This window comes from Lepidochelys olivacea (genome assembly GCF_965140295.1).
Source record: "Lepidochelys olivacea isolate rLepOli2 genome assembly, chromosome: 14".
NCBI classification, from domain to species: domain Eukaryota; kingdom Metazoa; phylum Chordata; order Testudines; family Cheloniidae; genus Lepidochelys; species Lepidochelys olivacea.
In genome coordinates this window covers 32,236,354-32,255,876 of record NC_140424.1, presented here as the reverse complement: position 1 = coordinate 32,255,876, position 19,523 = coordinate 32,236,354, and the positions used below count along the sequence as shown (strand labels likewise).

The 19,523-nt window shown below is 47.6% G+C and overlaps 1 pseudogene across 1 annotated transcript in view; it reads left to right on the top strand.

The window, feature by feature from the left end:
• The window catches only part of LOC311530634 (C-type lectin domain family 2 member D-like), a 192,199-nt pseudogene that overhangs the window by 45,268 nt on the left and 127,408 nt on the right, over positions 1 to 19,523 (top strand). The window lies entirely within an intron of this gene.

Sequence of the window (19,523 nt, the reverse complement as noted above, 5' to 3'; positions counted from 1 at the left end):
GCATCCGATGAAGTGAGCTGTAGCTCATGAAAGCTTACGCTCAAATGTCTTTGTTAGTCTCTAAGGTGCCACAAGTCCTCCTTTTCTTTTTGCGGATACAGACTAACACGGCTGCTACTCTGCCATGCCTCCACCCACTTTAACCCAAAACAAACTCAGGTTTTGGGTCAAAGGGGGTAGAGGCATGGAACAGAGTATATAGTGAACAAAAGATTGATTTTAAAAGTGTCAGAACAATATTGTGAAAACAGGAAAGTCCTAGTCTTGACAATCTTTCACGAAAAACCCTTGCATTCCAAAAATAGTCACTTTTCTACAGACAATCCTTCCTTTGGAAAAGATTTTCAACCGTGTCTAGAAATCGCTCCCAGGTCAGTGTCTCTCTGAGCGTGGGGTGCACTCATTTGCCCTCCCCTTCCCCTGGGGATGTGTACGAAGCACTAGTTAGAGGGGTACAGAGGAGGTATAAATAAAGATGATTAGGTCTTGACAAATACACATGTGGAGGGTGTGGGGGGAGAGAGACATGACTGATTGTATTGTCCTGAAGCAGTGCACAGCTTCCAAAGATTTGGTGAATGCTTCTCTGGGGGTCTGATTCTGCAAACCAACTTCCAGGAGCATCAGATGTGCATCTGACAAGGCCCTGCTCCCTCCTCATGTCCAGGCCACTTGGCCAGTGGCTTGGCATGAGTAACTCTGATGCTGGACTGCCATTTTCCTACCCCTGCCTCTATGTGCATTGTGAGCAGCTGCACTGCTGCACATCCAAGTGGCTAAAGAACCATCAACAGGCTTCACTCTTCTTCACTCTCTGGTCACGCAATTACAGACATGAAAGTTGCGATATTACAACAGAAAAACTTCAGAAACAGACTCCAACCAGAGACTGCTGAATTGCAATTCATTTGCAAATTGGATACAATTAACTTAGGCTTGAATAGAGACTGGGAGTGGTTGACTCATTATGCAAGGTAACCTATTTCCCCTTGTTTATTCCTTCCCCCTCCCCCCCACTGTTCCTCAGACATTCTTGTTAAACCCTGGATTTGTGCTGGAAATGGCCCACCTTGATTATCGTACACATTGTAAGGAGAGTGATCACTTTAGGTAAGCTATTACCAGCAGGAGAGTGGGGTGGGGAAGAGAAAATCTTTTGAAGTGATAAACACCCATTTTTTCATGGTCTGTGTGTATAAAAACATCTTCACTGTATTTTCCACTTTATGCATCTGATGAAGTGAGCTGTAGCTCACGAAAGCTTATGCTCAAATAAATTGGTTAGTCTCTAAGGTGCCACAAGTCCTCCTTTTCTTTTTGTGAATACAGACGAACACGGCTGCTACTCTGAAACCTGACTACACAGAGTGCTGTCAGTTGCACAAAGATAAAATGGAGAAATGTTGTATGTGTTTAACCTCTTTCAATCAGTGGGCTCTTAAAAGTTGCAAATAATTTCTAGCTCAACCAGAAGTTCGGGGCTTGAGGTAGGAGTCTCCCAGGCATTGTCTTCACTGCAAAAGTGTGTTTACACGGAGATAGCTAACTTGATGTAAAATCCGCGTGGAGACATAGAATAGGAACATAGAATATCAGGGTTGGAAGGGACCTCAGGTGGTCATCTAGTCCAACCCCCTGCTCAAAGCAGGACCAATCCCCAATTAAATCATCCCAGCCAGGGCTTTGTCAAGCCTGACCTTAAAAACTTCTAAGGAAGGAGATTCTACCACCTCCCTAGGTAACGCATTCCAGTGTTTCACCACCCTCTTAGTGAAAACATTTTTCCTAATATCCAACCTAAACCTCCCCCACTGCAACTTGAGACCATTACTCCTTGTCCTGTCCTCTTCCACCACTAAGAATAGTCTAGAACCATCCTCTCCGGAACCACCTCTCAGGTAGTTGAAAGCAGCGATCAAATCCCCCCTCATTCTTCTCTTCTGCAGACTAAACAATCCCAGTTCCCTCAGCCTCTCCTCATAAATCATGTGTTCCAGACCCCTAATCATTTTTGTTGCCCTTCGCTGGACTCTTTCCAATTTATCCACATCCTTCTTGTAGTGTGGGGCTCAAAACTGGACACAGTACTCCAGATGAGGCCTCACCAATGTCGAATAGAGGGGGACAATCACGTCCCTCGATCTGCTCGCTATGCCCCTATTTATACATCCCAAAATGCCATTGGCCTTCTTGGCAACAAGGGCACACTGCTGACTCATATCCAGCTTCTCGTCCACCGTCATCCCTAGGTCCTTTTCCGCAGAACTGCTGCCTAGCCATTCGGTCCCTAGTCTGTAGCTGTGCATTGGGTTCTTCCGTCCTAAGTGCAGGACCCTGCACTTATCCTTATTGAACCTCATCAGATTTCTTTTGGCCCAATCCTCCAATTTGTCTAGGTCCCTCTGTATCCTATCCCTGCCCTTCAGCGTATCTACCACTCCTCCCAGTTTAGTATCGTCCGCAAATTTGCTGAGAGTGCAATGCACACCATCCTCCAGATCATTTATGAAGATATTGAACAAAACCGGCCCCTATCCCTTCACCCACTTCTAGACTATACAGAGCAAAGGACAGCTCTACGTCAGATAACTGAGCAGTATCAACTCAAAAAGATCACTTACCAAAGCTCTCCTCTCCTGTATCATGCATGCCAGAGCCAGACTGCTGGGACTTGCTAGACCCCTCCTGAGTGGAAAAGAGGTCCTGACTTGCTGCACCACAGGACGACCCTGCTGTGTGCTCCACATTGTCTTCCAATTCAAACTTCTCATCCACAACTTTGTCCTTGGGGTTGAGTCTACTGTCCGCTGCCTGCAGCCCCGCTAAAGTATCCACGAGGCTCTTGGCGGTGGAGATGGGTTCACTGCTAAAGATGGCGGCCAGCTCCTTATAGAAGCAGCAGGTCTTTGGCATAGCACCAGAGCAACGGTTTTCCTCCCTTGCCTTCTGGTACGCCTGCCTCAGCTCCTTTATCTTCACTCAGCACTGTCCTGTTCATACCCCTTTTCCAGTAAACCATGAGAAATCTGCCCACAGGTATCGAAGTTCCTACAGCTGGAGTGCAGCTGGGACTGCACAGCCTCCTCTCCCCATAGTACCAGCAGATCCAACAACTGCGGGGTACTCTGAGTGGGAGAATGTTTGCTGCGTGGAGCCACCATGGTCAGCTGGGGAGATGATATGTGAGCTCTCCATGCCGAGGAAACAGGAAGTGGAATTTCAAAAATTCCCTGGCCTTTAAAGGGTGTGTACCTGGGTACAGGGCGGTGGAGTTCAAACTGCTGACCAGATCAGTCAGGATGGGCATTTTGGGACACCTCCTAGAGGCCATTTCTAGCAACATAACCAAGCGCGGCGTATACATTAACACTTTCTTGATATAACTTTGTTGCAAATAGCTCTATGCCTTTTGACGAGGTGGTTTTATTTTGTTGGCAAAGTAGGAGAGTTTTGTTGGCAGAAGGAACACTGCAGTGTGTACACCTCCACTGTTTTGTCAATGAAACCTGACTTTTGCCGACAAAATTATGCCGACAAAATTATGTAGTGTAGACAAGGCTTTACACTAAAAATCACAATATATTCAGGTTGCTTCTAGTCCCAAGAGATCAGTCACTTCCCCCAGATCAGCTGGTACCCTTGATCTTACACCAAAGACCATTCCTGTAGCCAATCCTATAATAAACTATCTAAAGGTTTATTAACTACAAAAATGAAATACGAGAGTTATTTACAGGTTAAAGCAAGCAAATATACACACAAATGAATTACCAGCTAAGATTCCTAAAGATGACAGAGATGTAATAATCTGTCAATTCAAAATGTCTTTTAGGGCAAATGCAGGGGTAGCCCCTGGCGATCCCTGCCTTCATTTAATGTCTCTGGCCTGTGAGAGTCCAAAGAGCAAAGAGATGACAAATCTTCTTGTGACCCTGTTTTTTCTTTTACATTTGGCTTACCAGTCCATGAGAAGAGCTTCCTTGCATGGGGCATTTCCAAGGTGTGATAGGGCCATTCACCAATCCTTTGTATTGTGATGTTTCTTAATGTCAAATTTAATCTTGCTAGGTCTCCTTAAAGGGGCGGGGGGGGGGGGGCGAAGGGGGAGGGGAGGAGGGAAGTTCCCATGCTTGGGTTTACAGGTTCAGAGCAAACATTTTCAAAGTTATAAAGCAAAACTGACATATTTCCTTATAGCATGGAACACAAGTATTACAAGGGAGATTAATGCATGCTGCAATTTATAAGCATTTCATAGAGTCTAAGTATTAAATACATTCATATAAGACTAATATGTATTTTGAACAAAACTAATGTACATGTGAGCTGGTTTGTTTCCAGCTATGAGTTTGTCAGTGCTTAGCTAATGCCTACAGCATTGGTCAGAGCTGGCACTTGGTCTGCCAATGTCATAAAAGGTGGATGATCTGGTTAAAGATGTGTCTTTCATACTCTGCACCCTTGCAAAGCTGGATAGGGGTGTAAACCAGGGACCTCTTGGTGCCAACAGGCAGAGGGCACAGGGGGTGCAGAGGGTTTTGCAGAGATCCTCTGGGTCAGATATAGGAATTGTAGTTAACCGAAGGGTGGCATGTGAGGACTCTACCAAGAGCCCATTGGTTGCCATAATCATTGCAAAATATATGTCCAGACACTGTTTAAGTAGTTATATGTCTCTTCTGAAAATTGTGTTCTCAAGGATTTGGGATTAGGGTGGGTCACTAGGAGGTGATTTAGCTCAAGAATATTCCTTTCAAACAAGAGGTTACAGATACTTATTTCTCTGTCTGGTCATGGGTGCTTTGGGTATTGTATGTTTTGGGTATTGTATGTTTGGGTATTGTATGTAGCTACAGACTAGGGACCGAATGGCTAGGCAGCAGTTCTGCGGAAAAGGACCTAGGGGTGACAGTGGACGAGAAGCTGGATATCAGTCGGCAGTGTGCCCTTGTTGCCAAGAAGGCCAATGGCATTTTGGGATGTATAAGTAGGGGCATAGCGAGCAGATCGAGGGACATGATCGTTCCCCTCTATTCGACATTGGTGAGGCCTCATCTGGAGTACTGTGTCCAGTTTTGGGCCCCACACTTCAAGAAGGATGTGGATAATTGGAGAGAGTCCAGCGAAGGGCAACAAAAATGATTAGGGGACTGGAACACATGAGTTATGAGGAGAGGCTGAGGGAGCTGGGATTGTTTAGCCTGCAGAAGAGAAGAATGAGGGGGGATTTGATAGCTGCTTTCAACTACCTGAAAGGGGGTTCCAAAGAGGATGGCTCTAGACTGTTCTCAATGGTAGCAGATGACAGAACGAGGAGTAATGGTCTCAAGTTGCAGTGGGGGAGGTTTAGATTGGATATTAGGAAAAACTTTTTCACTAAGAGGGTGGTGAAACACTGGAATGCGTTACCTAGGGAGGTGGTGGAATCTCCTTCCTTAGAGGTTTTTAAGGTCAGGCTTGACAAAGCCCTGGCTGGGATGATTTAACTGGGAATTGGTCCTGCTTCGAGCAGGGGGTTGGACTAGATGACCTTCTGGGGTCCCTTCCAACCCTGATATTCTATGATTCTATGATTCTATGATTTCACAATGGAGCCTGTTTGCCTACTCTGCCAAATGCTCATCAAAAGAAATCTTCAAGAGCAAAATTTTACAGAAAGGAATAAAGAGCAGGCAGGGGTCCTGTTTACAAGTAAAGACAATGAATTTTTGGGATATATCTGGGCGTGACCTACATTGGAAATGTTCCTTCCACTGGGGGAGTAACAGATACACATCTCTATCCAGATATTTGGGTATTCTATATTGTGTTCTCACACTATAGGCCTATTTGCATAGTGAGCCAGATGCTGTTTAAGAGATTTTGAAATCTACAAGAAAGGAAAATATAGGAAAAAACAACCAGTAGGAGGGTGTCTTCTTTAGGAATAAGGACAATGGATTGTCCTGATATATCTGTGTGGAAGCAGACTGGCAGCATATTTGCCTCAGGAACGAAGGATCCCAGTCAACCTGGCTGTAAATTGCTGCAAGGATTTTTGGGTGAGCAATACTTAATTAGATAGGAGAGTACCTTGTTAATTGAGACTGGGCTCTAGAGTATGTATTATGATTTTGTTTTAAATTAGGGCTCTCAATTGTAGTTAACTCAAGCAATTAATGCAAAACAAATTAACTAAATTAAAAAAATTAGTCACAATTAATGGCAGTTTTAATTGCACTGTTAAACAATAATAGAATACCAATTTAAATTTATCATAAATTGGATGTTTTCTATGTTTTAAAATATATTGATTTAAATTACAACACAGAATTCAAAGTGTACAGTGCTCACTTTATATTATTTTTATTACAAATATTTGCACTGTAACAAAGATAAACAAAAGAAATAGTAGTTTTCAATTCCTTTCAAGTACTGGAGTGCAATCTCTTTATTGTCAAAATGCAACTTATAAATGTAGAATATTTTGTAACATAACTGCACTTAAAAACAAAACAATGTAAAACTTTAGAGCCTACAAGTCCACTAAGTCCTACTTCTTGTTCAGCCAATTGCTGAATGCTGACCACTTCTTATTTACAATGTCACCTGAAAGTGAGAACAGGCATTTTCATGGCACTGTTGTAGCGGGCATTGCAAGGTATTTTTGTGCCAGATATGTTAAATATTTGTATGCCCCTTCACGCTTCGACTTGTAGATTGCAAATTGTACAGTGCAAATATTGGTAATAAAAATAATAATTAGGCTGCCAATTAATAACAGTTAATGCATGTGATTAACTCAAAAGAACTCAATACTTTTTTTAATGTGCATTAATTGCATACTAGGGTGCCGTGCTCAGGGGGTGCTGCTGCATGCCTCCAGGGCGGGGGTGCTCCTCCCCGCATCACCCTTCTCCACTGCTGCTCCTCCCTCCCACCCATGGAGCCACCCCAGACCAAGCTACTCCAGACTAGGAACCTGGCTTCACTCTTCTTCACAGAGTGGAAGGGGTGGGGTGGGGGCTGATATTGGGGTTCCCCCTGCCCCCACCCATGTACCTGGTTACTGCTGAGCTGGGGTCAGGGAACAGGGGGAGCCTGTCTGCTGCTGCTGCCAGCTCAGGAATGAGTGCGGTCGACAGGAGCTGCTGTTGGCTGAAAAAGTGCTCAGGCTTCTGAGTGCTCTGCTTAAAGAGACAACGCTTCCCCAGCGCGCACGCACGCACACACACACACACACACACACACACTCTTCCCCCAAAGAGCAAAACTATTTAAATAAATGGTATTCTGTTATTGTTTAACAGTGCAATTAAAACTGCGATTAATCACAACTTTTTAAAATCTCGTGATTAATCACGATTAATGCTTTTTAGTCATTTGACAGCCCTATTTTAAATGTAACCATTTGTTTCCAATACTACTTGCTATGACTTGAATCTTGATTCTTTGTTAAATAAAAGTATACGGTGCTTGTTTTCAATACAAAAATAGCTAAGTGCCTTGTGTCAAGCAGCACAGTGACCTGAAGTGTAACGGCTAAACTGGTGTGCACTGTTTCTTTAGAAGCAGCGAATCCGTGAACACTACGAGTGTCCGGTGAACCAGGGGACGGACGCTCCAGGGAGATGCTTGCAGGGTTTGAGGGTTGGAATGAGCCAATCAGTAACGTGAAGTGAGACTGCAGGGCCTGCGGGGCCTAGAGGGCAGTGCTTGTGTTGCCTATGGCCAATGGAGTTGGGAGCTGGCCCAAGGCAGGCGCAGATATGGCTTCTCATGGTAAGGCACATGGCAGTGAAGTGCTCACAACCCTGGGTACACCTGGGAAATATCACAGGAGGCCAGTGGCACAAGGGTGCAACTGTGCCAGGACCTCAGGACTTCTCTATCATGTGCTAGGCTTGTACTGGCCTCTGTAACCGTTGAATAGGGGCATTGCCAGCAGATCAAGGGACGTAATTGTTCCCCTCTATTTGACATTGGTGAGGCCTCATCTGGAGTACTGTGTCCAGTTTTGGGCCCCACACTACAAGAAGGATGTGGAAAAATTGGAAAACATCCAGCGGAGGGCAAGAAAAATGATTAGGGGACTGGAACACATGACTTATGAGGAGAGGCTGAGGGAACTGGCATTGTTTAGTTTGCGGAAGAGAAGAATGAGGGGGGATTTGATAGCAGCCTACAACTACCTGAGAGGTGGATCCAAAGAGGATGGCTCTAGACTGTTCTCAGTGGTAGCAGATGACAGAACGAGGAGTAATGGTCTCAAGTTGCAGTGGGGGAGGTTTATGTTGGATATTAGGAAAAACTTTTTCACTAGGAGGGTGGTGAAACACTGGAATGCGTTACCTAGGGAGGTGGTAGAATCTCCTTCCTTAGAGGTTTTTAAGGTCAGGCTTGACAAAGCCCTGGCTGGGATGATTTAGTTGGGGATTGGTCCTGCTCTGGGCAGAGGGTTGGACTAGATGACCTCCTGAGGTCCCTTCCAACCCTGATATTCTATGATTCGATGATACTATGAATAGGGAGATCAAAAACTGTCCCCTTCTATCCCTTTGCCAGTGCAGGCATGAATCTGGCCCATTGAGCCAAACCTCTTCCAGCCTTAATTTCCAAATCTATACAATGTTTTTGTTGTTGTTTGTATTTCAGTCAATGGACAACAAGGACCACATTGTTCTGAGCTCTGTACAGATGCTGAGCAAACAGACCCAAAGAGCTTACAGCTCAGGGCCCTGATCCTGCAAACCCTTAACATTCTATTAATGGCAAAGGGCCCAAAGTAGATAAAATTATAGTCACGCTAAAGTCCTTACAGGATCTGGGTCTAGGTCATGACAAAATGCAATAGGAGAATGAGACAAATCAACCAAGGGTTGGAGAGGGAGGATGAGAGAACAGTAAACAACTCTTAGAGATTGTACCTCCTAGGATGGTTGAGAGACTTAATGGATATTGATTCCATTGCTGTGAGATGCCTGAATGAAAGAGAAAATGGAAGGTTTCAGACTCGTTTGTATTAAAGACCTGTGTGTGTCTCTGTCCCTCTCTGTCTGTTTCTCTGCCACAATTAAAACACAGTCATGTGAATTAAGAGTGGGGATGTTGTTATAAATATCACAACATAAAATCTCACTGATTTTATCTTTTCTCCCTGTAGACACTCTGCCAGTTGAACTGGAGGAAAAAAAAGAGAATACTCTAGGATCACACAGACAGGGTGAGATTTCAAGGTGGAGATTATTTTTCAGTTACGAGAAAATTCCCATGAAAATGTTTTCTTGAACTTGTAGCTAAGCCAATGCTGACCATGACACAACCAGTCCTAAAAATAAAAACATTACTAAGACGTGCCCAAGTTGAAGTCGGACAAACAATCCAACCCCAACCTTAACGCTGAGTTCATGCCCACAGCAATGAACGGAAACATTCTCACTATCATCCAAACACCCTTAACTCTGACCCTGGGATTTTCATAGATATCCATATGCATTATATATATTAAATTCATAGGAATGAGTGGACAGGCCACTCACCTCAGGGCTGATCTCTGGCTCTAATACTCTGCTTCCCTCTCTCCTCAGTGAATGTGATTCTGGATCCAGACACGGCTCATCCCCAACTCCTCCTCTCTGAGGGTCAGAAAAATGTCAGATGGGGAGACAAATGGCACAGACTGCCCAACAATCCCAAGAGATTTGATACCCTGGAGTGCGTGCTGGACTGTGAGGGATTCACATCTGGGAGATACTACTGGGAGGTGGAGGTGGGAGGTGAAATAATCTGGGCTGTGGGGGTTGCCAGAGAGTCTGTGAGGAGGAAGGGATTGTTCTGCTTTAACCCTGAGTGGGGGATCGGGCTATGGAGCAGTGGTGGGGTGAGTTCCAGGCTCTCACCTCCCCTAAAATTCCTCTGCCCCTGAGCTGGGTCCCCAGGAGGATCCGGGTTTGTCTGGACTATGAACAGGGGCTGGTGACATTTCTGAATGCTGATAATGATGCCCCAATCTTCACTTTCCCACCGGCTTCCTTCAGGGGGGAGAGAATCCACCCCTGGCTTTGGGTTCAGAGTGAACAATCACAGCTCAGACTGTGCCCCTGACACTTGGGGAAAACATCCCTTCTAAAGACCCTGAAATCAACTTCTCTAGCCTCAGACACCCTAATTTCTATGACCCTGGAGAACGCTTGTCTTCCTGAAAGCCTTCTACCATACAATCAGTTTGTATGACCATAAGGCTTGATGGGGCCTCTGAATTGTTAAAGTATAAAGACCAAGATGCTACTGAAATGGAGAAACCAACCGCATTGCTCCAAGAATTGTGCAACCTGTTTGTCACTGGCCTGTGTGATCCTTGAGGAGTGTAGCTGACTGTAGGGGTCAGAGACTGTCAGATAGGAGCTCAGAGAGTGGGAGAGTGAAAGTGAAAGAAAGTGACAAGGAGAGACATGAGCCAGGGTGACAGAGGGACTGGGAGATGCTACTGAACGTGATGGTGTCATTCATTATGTAATCCATCTATTTAATTCACTGGTTCATGAAAAGTGGAGCCATTTTAATGCCTTGGAAAAGTGATTTCTGCAAATGTTGCACTTTTTCTCTGTTCTGACCTTACATAATCACTCCCTAAGTGATTGAAGCCCTCATTTTTTTGTTAACTGAACCTTTTTAATAAATATAAAGCTTTTTTCTGCTTGGTGTTTTCCACTCTTTTGAGGGAGCGAGGAGGTGCAGAGGATTTGATTCGCCACTGACCAAAAGACAAGTTAAGAGTAAGGTGGGGTACACTCTATGGGGGGGCAAGTTGACTGGTTTAATCAAGGGGCTGTAGAGCTGCCACCCTCCATAAAATGACCTGCTTATGAACTTGGAAGTGCATTGAAACCCATGTGGATATATATCTTCCTTCTAAACATGGTACTCTTTAAAAGAGTCTGAAATAGAGCTTGTGAGGCTATTTTGGAGTTATTTGGTCAAGGGGTTCCCAAAACATACCCCCAAATACTCTGCTTTTATCATTTTCAGATTTTTATAACACTTTGTTTTAGAATTAGGAATAGCAGATTTAAATTAAAGCTCAGGAAAAACTTGCTAACTGTAAGAACAGTAGGACAATGGAACAGTGTCTAGGAAAGTTGTGGAAGCTCCTTCACTGGAGGTTTTCAAAAGGAGGCTGGATAGCCGTCTGTCTTGGATGGTTTAGACACAACAGCTCCTGAATCTTGGCAGGGAGTTAGCGTGGATGACCCTTTTAGTCCCTCCTAACCCTGTGATTACCTGAAACAAATCTAGATTTCTGACCGTCCAAAAATGTGTCCCATTGGACTGCCCCTGAGATCAGCTTTTCAATGGCATGAAAGACCAGTTTAGGAATATCTCAGAACGTAGTGAGCTGCCAAAGTTTTAGTATCTATGTGAGCAAATGTTTCCTCAGAAACTCCTTTGTCAAGAACACCCATGGCACCATGTACTGATTTGAGGGAATAGGCAGTGTTCTTTGAGCTCAGGGACAAGGAGTTCATTCCTCTGCTCAGGTGATTTGCATGCTGTGCATATTGGCACTCTCAGCTTGCCTTTCTGCTTGGTGTGCGGGTGGCACAGATGACAGTGAGCCACCCCATAGGACAGCTGGGAGGAGAATCTGCTGCTCTGGCTCGTGGGGTATTTCACGGTTACAGAGCCTTTGAACAGAGTCCAGCCTGTACTCTAATCTCCTAGCACACTCTTGGGGTGAAGACCTATTGTCTAATACCTCCTCTTGAGAATGGGGACCCAGTGTCTGACTGCCTAGACTCTCTGGGTGCAGTGCTGACACCTCAGCCTGCCTCATGCTTAAATGCGCCCTTTCCCAGACCCCACCCAAAAGGTTTGAGGCTCCTGGGTTACAGTTTAACTCTCAGGGGCACACCGTAGTGGTGTTCCTGCAACAGATCAGGATTCCTGTGTCACCCAGTGGTGCCCTGCTCTCACTCTGGGCTGTGCAGTGCATACAGAGAAAGGCCAACAAATACTTTATTTATTTAATGGTTATGGGTAGACAGCTTAGAAAGATGAAGTCCGACAGAGGAGCAAGAAGGTCAGAGGTGCTGGGATCTTACAGAGAAATCGACAACAGCTAGGAAATGTTACACTGGACAATGCTTTCCTACCACATTACTCTGGGCAGCCTCCTCTATCTGTCACAAATCTCACAGTTGGGATCTGATTCTTCTCACAGAGCAGTTTGAAATCTCGCCCTTGACTCACACACTCTCCCTTCTGGCTCTTCTTGCTTTTGTAAACATGAGTTCTTCCCTCAGGGCTCCTATTACTCCAGGCCCCGCCTGTAGCTGGTAGCAGGGGCATGGTCAGATAAAGGGCATGGCTCAGATGCCACACTGTGCCAGCTCCTGGTGCTGGTTTGGCCAGAAGTTCCTTTGCCCAGCAGTGTCATTGCAATGAGGATGGGAGAAGTCTCGTTCTGATTCCTCTCCCCAGGACTTGGTGATTCAGGCTCAGCTCAAATGGTGCTCACAGTCTGTAGACACCAGATCCTTGGAAGCAGCTTCCACTTGGAGATGTTTGGCTGTGCTTAGAAATACCCTGGGATCTCTCTGCAGAGTGGAAAGAATTTCACTCTCCAGAGCCAGTAATGGAGCAGCAATTAGGCAGGTCCCCTCCTGCCACAGGCTTGTTGTTACTCAGCTGGAATCCCCAGACAGCTGTCCTGAGAACCTGGTCCCTCTGGCATTGTGCAGGAGCAGATTTAAAGAGACACCCTGGGAGCCAATGATCCAGGATGGTGCAGCCTGGACTTTGTGCAGTAACAGGATGGGAGTATATAAAAACTGTAAAGTTTCTAACCTGAAGGTTTCTGCCTTTTCTTTTCTCCTTCCAGCTATTCCTTTTCTTTCCTCTCACTTGATTTCACCTTCACCCTTTGCCTTGCTTCTTTCTTTCTACTGTATCCCCTTCCCTTATTATTTCAAATCTTCCATTCTCCTGCTCTTTCCTCTCCCCAGCTGCCCCACCTATCTTCCTCTTCTTGGAGTACAAGAAAAAAAGACTGCCTCCAGCTATAAGGAAACAAAGGACACCTCATCAACCAGCAGTGAGGAAAAACTGTCTCTGACCCTAAGAAAATGGAATGAGATGGCATTGCAGTACAGAGCTGAGCAATCAGCCAGTAGGTCAGGAACTGACAATAGTGACAAAGGAACACAAAGGATCAAATGCTAAACCCCTCTCAGTGGCTGAAAGTTCATCTGGTGGCAGGTCACAGGCCACTGTGGAAGGTGCTGGAATCTCAGCCTGGTCCCTAGTGGGGCAGGTGTCACCATCATACACAGATATAACTAGCAGGACCTGCACTGACTGGTTCCCTTTGTCATCGGTCTCAGCAGCAGAGGCCAATGACTCAATGGCTAGTGGAATCAGAACTTTCATCTCAGCTTTAGAGAGAGATTTTCCCCAGGTCAGGGTTGAAGTCCAATGGCTGTGGGCAGCGTGCATGAGGGGAGCTGGTTAGAAGGCTCCTGCACTGCACAGTGTGTGGGATAAACAGATACGTCCAATCCACTAGGCTCTCAGGACACTTGTCTGTTCCAGCTGCAAGATGGTGATCTGGGAACAGACTGAGGAGACCTGATAGTGTCTGGGGAGCAACCACCTGGGACCAGGAGTGGAAACTCAACTGTGGTGGGAAAGGAGCAATGACTAGACATGCTACTGCAGATATATTTAGTTCAACTGGGTACAATGCTGTTGACTGAAGTCATGCCAACAATCAAAAACCAGTATAATTACATCACTTGTGCATGTTCACAGAATGCTTCTTCCGTCGGCAGAGCGCGTCCACACTTAGTGCTCAACAGTAAGAGCAGTGCACTGTGCGTGGCTATCCCACTGTGCTACTCAGCACCTTCTGCAGCTAGGAGTTGTGGGAACACAGAGTGGATCGCAGTGTGTCATGAGTGCAGGCTCAACGTCCCATGATGCAGTTTTTCCCACCCTATCATTCCATGGGCTTCCAACTGTGTTTCATGGCATTTTTCAATGGTCCCTGTTTACTGTGTGCCCGCCATCTCTCTCTGAAAGGATGGATCCTGCACTGCTCTCTACCGTTGTGGTCACTGTTATAAACACATCATGGATGGTCATGTAGCATATCATGGACTCCCAATCTGGACAGGAATCAGAGTTCCCTGACCTGCTGTGTGCCATGGAAAGGAACAACACAAGATTACTTTTAGCATTCATGGAGCAGCTGCATATGGTGGATCGTCGCTTCTGGGCTCGGGAAACAAGCACTGAGTGGTGGGATCATATTATGTAGGTTTGGGATGATAGGCAGTGGCTGCACAACTTTTGGATGTGGAAATATGGCCAGTTGGTGAAGCTTCCCCTAGGGGAATCTATCCCCCTGTCCCGCCCCTTCCTCTGGTGGCCCTGCCCAAGCTCTGCCCTGCCCCACCCCCACTCTGCCCCACCCCCTGCCCCTCTCCACGCCTTGCCCATGCTCCACCCCATGGCTTGCTACCACTTGGCCCCCTTGCCTGCCCCTCACCGTCACTCCTCTTGTCTGCTGAGGAGGAGAGGAGCAAGCAGAGGGCAGAGGAGACCTAGGGGGAATGGGTGGAGCTGTTCAGCCACCTCCCCACTGAAACCCTTTTCCCACTGCTTGCTGTCACCATTCACTCCTCTCCTCCTACTCAGTGAGCAGTATGTGGTGGGGACCTCAGGGGAATGGGCAGAGCAGAGCCAGGAAGGGGTGGAGTGAGGGCAGGCCTCAGAGGGAAGAGTGGGACCTCAGGGCGGAGTTCAGGCGTGGCCATGGCCCAGGTGTCGCTGTTCACGTGTGGTGGATCAGCAGTTTTGGGAGGCTTAGCCTCTCCTGGCCTATGATCCCTGCCGCCCTTGTGTGGAAAGTCATCTTCATGGAACTGTGTGCAGAGCTTGCCCCAGCACTGAAGCACAAGGACACCAAAATGAAAGTTGCCCTCTGGGTGGAGAAGCACATGGTGATCACTCTGTGGAAGATGGAGACTCCAGACTGTTACTGGTTGGGCATGAATTAGTTGGGAGCTGGGAAGTCCACCACTGGGGCCACATGAATGCAAGTTTGCAGGGCCATTAATCGCATCCTGCTATGAAGGACTCTGACTCTTGGCAATGCGCATGAAATAGTGGATGGCTTTGTGGCATTGGGATTCCCTAACAGCAGCAGGGCGATAGATGGCACACTGTAATGGTCCCTCGCTCTCCCATGGTGAGGGAGGCCACTCAGTCCAGTCCCGTCTGGCCAGGACCAGAGTCCGCAGGACAGTCAAGAGCCCACAATAGGGCTGAGCGACCAACAGTCACAGGCCAGCTTTAGCCTGGGCTTGGGAGGCTCAAGCTGCCAGCCCTTAAACAGGGTCTATAACTGAACTGGGCCCCGGGCTTGAGGAGGCTCAGGCAGCCAGCAACAAACAATCTCAGGGCTGGCTTTAGCCTGGGTGGGGCTCAGGCAGCCAGCAAACAAACAGTCTGCAGGTGGGCTGGGGCCTGGGTTTGAGGAGTCTCAGGCGGCCAGCGAACAAACAGTCTGCAAAGGTGACTGGTAAAGGAAGCTCCTTCTCCAGAGCAGGAGCTTCTCAGAAAAGTGTAGGGAGTTAGCCACCCAGGGTGGGGTGGCAGGGGGACGCGGCCCCACCCTACTCCACCATGTCCCACCCCAGGGCCCTGGCAGGGGCAGGATCGGCTGCCCCTGCGTCGGTGGGGATCCAGCCGCAACACGCCGACTGAGCCACAGCCCCTGGGGCTGCCCCTGGGCTACTTCCTGCCTCCCCGGGGGTTGGTACCTGTGGCCTTCAGGCCTCTTCCGGCTCCTCGGGGTACACAGCAGCAGGCTTTCTGGGCCAGTTGGTGTAACAATCAGTGAACCCAAGTTCCCGGGTTCCCTGAAGACGTTCAATGAGTGCTACTTTTTCACCATCACTCCCAGGATCTATTTTCCATCCAACTCCACACTCACCCCCTCTCTCCCACTGTGGGCCTGTATACAAAATCAAACTGCCTGCCCAGGTATCCGGTTACTGAACAGAACCGCCCCAGCACAGCTAACACCGTGGCATTGTTTGCAGTAGAATAAAGTTCTGATAAACGTTCCCCTTCCCCCCAAGTCTTGCAGGGTCCCACAGATGCCCTGTGAGGCAGTGCAGCTAAGGGCACAGATGGGACCTTGATCAGTTCTGTCTGTACTGAGGATTCTGAGAGCCACATGTGCTTAGTGGCTCCCCCAAAAACAGAGAGTGCAGGGGGCACCCACACCCAGGGATCGGCACCACCATGTTATGCGATGGACTCTTTGCAAAATTACTGAACTTAGTGATGGACACTGGGGGAGGGGGGGTTATGTCATTCAGTCATTCAACGTTTTTTTGAAAAATTATCACGGACCTCAAAATTTTTACCATGGACACTTGGGTCTGTGAATGGACACATTGCCTACCCCTGTTCACACCTCTCCTAACACCATTCCTCCCTTCCCTGACTTCAGCTTTCTCTGTTCCTGGATCCCTCCCTTCTGCCCACTCAACCCTTCCCTGGGATCTCCCCATCCACTTCTCAGAGCTCCACCTCCATATACTGGGGTCTCTTCCCTTTCATTTCTGCAAGGGGCTCTTCCTACTTGTGGCCTTCCCCCCCTCCATTATATACCCCTCCCCCAAGTCTTCCTCTTGTGATCTGGGCTCTTCACTTCCTACTGCTGCAGCCTCCCATCCCACTCCACCCTAGTGTAAGCGGGGGAATGGTCCCGCTATTGTGGGGAACTTTCCTGGCTTATACACTACCCCAATGGAATTGACTTGAGAAAGGATCTGAGTCCTCACTCCTAGTCCCTTTACACAGAAGCCTGCCTAACCTCAAGGGCTCCCCTTCCACTCTCCTGTGTGGCAGAGTCCTCATAACCCCCAACATCACTGGGTCAAGGATTCCTGGGGGGCTTGACCCACAATCTTGTCATTGTCACTTAGGACAAAGGCTAGAGTGTCCCCACTCTGAGGTATTCTCTCCACTCTGGACACTTCCCTGACCCACTGATCATTATATACATTTCATAGCAAATACAATTTACTGAACAGCAACAAATTAAAAAATATAAGGTGTAAAGATGCTGCCTTTGGTGTGACACTTCTGAGATTATCAATTCAGGACAAATTGCTTCAAGCAGGGGAATTACAGCCCAAGGTTGGGGTTTCTCCACTTCTAAGGCACACCAAACCAGCCAGACAAAGAGGACTTTGGTTTCACCCCACTGGCTAACCATAAGTCATACAAGCAATTCCCTTAGACACTCCAGTTTCCCAGTATCACCACCAGTGCCACTCATTATGGGGACGAATGGTTATGAAAACCAATACCCCAATAAAAGAAAAAAGGTTCTCTTGATCCCAAAGGGCCAAGCCCCAGACCCAGGTCAATATACAAGTTAGATCTTACCCACAAATCATGCTGTTGCCAATCCTTTAGAATCTAAAATCTAAAGGTTTATTCATAAAAGAAAGAAATATATATGAGAGCTAAAATTGGTTAAATGGAATCAGTTACATACAGTAATGGCAAAGCTCCTGGTTCAGGCTTGTAGCAGTGATGGAATAAACTGCAGGTTTAAATTAAGTCTCTGAGTACATCCACATCTGGGATGGGTCATACAGTTCTTTGTTCAGAGCTTCAGTGTAGCAAAGTTCCTCCAGAGGTCAGAAGCAGGACTGAAGATAAAATGGAAGGGTTTTCAGGGCCTTTTATATTCTCTGCCTGTGGAAGGACCCCTTTTGTTCTTACTGCGGAAAATGACAGCAGCAAGATGGAGTCTGGAGTCACATGGGCAAGTCACATGTCCACCATGCATGACTCAGTTTGCAGGCCAACGCCATTGTTTACGTGTTAGTTTGAACGTTCCCAGGAAAGCTCAGATGTGGACTGGCATCTCCCAGAGTCATTGTCAGTTACCTGTTTCTTGATTGGGCACTTACTGAGAACAGTCCTTTCTCAAGAAGCTGACCAAAAGCTTCACTAAGGCTACTTAGAATCAAAACACACTGAGATACAAGTACATAGCCAATATTCATAACTTCAACTACAAAAATGCTACACACATACAGACAGCATAACCATAACCAGAAAATCATAACCTTTTCATAGACATCTCACACAACAACCTTTGTACAATATTTGCTGCAAATATATAATAGTGGTTGCAACAATGATCTATGTGGTCATAGTTTATGTCAATAATGTCACATAAGGAAAAAATGGAAAAGCTTAAAGGAAACAAGTAACCCCACTCTGTGGCACGGGGACGTCACAACCAGCGTCTCTGGAATTTACGGGCAGTTCACAGTCTGTTCCTCACACGTCCCAGGCCTCCTGCCCAGGCCCTGGCTGCGCTGCAGGGATGCTGCGGGTCGGACACTTGCTCTGGCGGTGACCGGTGCTGGGGAGAAGGTGGCAGGACCCATCTCCCCAGCATCGGCCCCCACATCAGGGTGATGGTTTGCTGCCAACTCTGGCCTGCAAGGCCTTTTGGCTGGTGGGGTCTTACTGCACTGGGCCCGCTGCCCAGGGTCCTCCTCGCTCTCCCCAGCTGCTCTCCGGACTGCTCCAGCCCCAGCCCCAGCCCCAGCTTCGCTCTGCCTCAGCGCAGCTGCTGTTCTGCCCCTGGCGCAGCTCTCTGGGCTGCTCCTCTGGCTCTGGCTGCCGTGGCTCTGCTCCCAGCACAGCGCTGAACCCTGGCCTGCTTCTCTCGCTCTGGCTGTTGTGGCTCTAGCTCGGCCCCTATGGGCAGACAGAGGATGGGACCCCGCTCTCCTTACTCCCTCATTGGCCTGCCTGCTGTGTCAATCAGGCAGATCTGGAGCATTTGCCTCTCCCCATTGGTCCTGGGGACTGTCAGTCCAAGGTCTTGGTTTCTCATCTGCAATTCCCCTTTCCTTTGTTACTGGGAGGGCCAACCAAAAATCCTCATTGAGTTTCAGTAAGGGGACAACAGTCCCCCTTACATCAGCAACAGCAGCCACCCCTGACATTGTGTCTACACACAGCTCTGCCTCTGCATGCCCACAACCCAGCAGCCTACATCCCCCCTCTGCCCCTCTCCTCTCCCCTAGCTCACAGGCTTGGTGCTGGGAACTGCGGGGGAGGCGGTGGCAGGCAGATGATTCCCCAGGCCATCCTTATAGGAACACACCTGGGGGCTGGTCAGCGCTGGGAGGGGACAGGCTCCTCCATGGGTGTCACTGTCAGGAACAGAGATTCCCTCCAGCCTGAGCTGGGACTGGGCAGATTATCAAGGGAGATGTGTTTCTAAATCCCTCTTTGTAAACTCTAAGTATAAAAATAAGGGTGGAGCGTTCCGGAGAAAGTGTCAGTGAAAGTGAAGAGATGGGACTTGTCAGTCACATTGTAAAATGAGACCTCTCCTGCCTCATAGTCCAGGAAAATCCCTACCCGGCTGGGCCTGACGCTCATGGACAGTGGCGTTAAATGGGAGGTGAGGGCCTTGTATTCCTTATATCTCA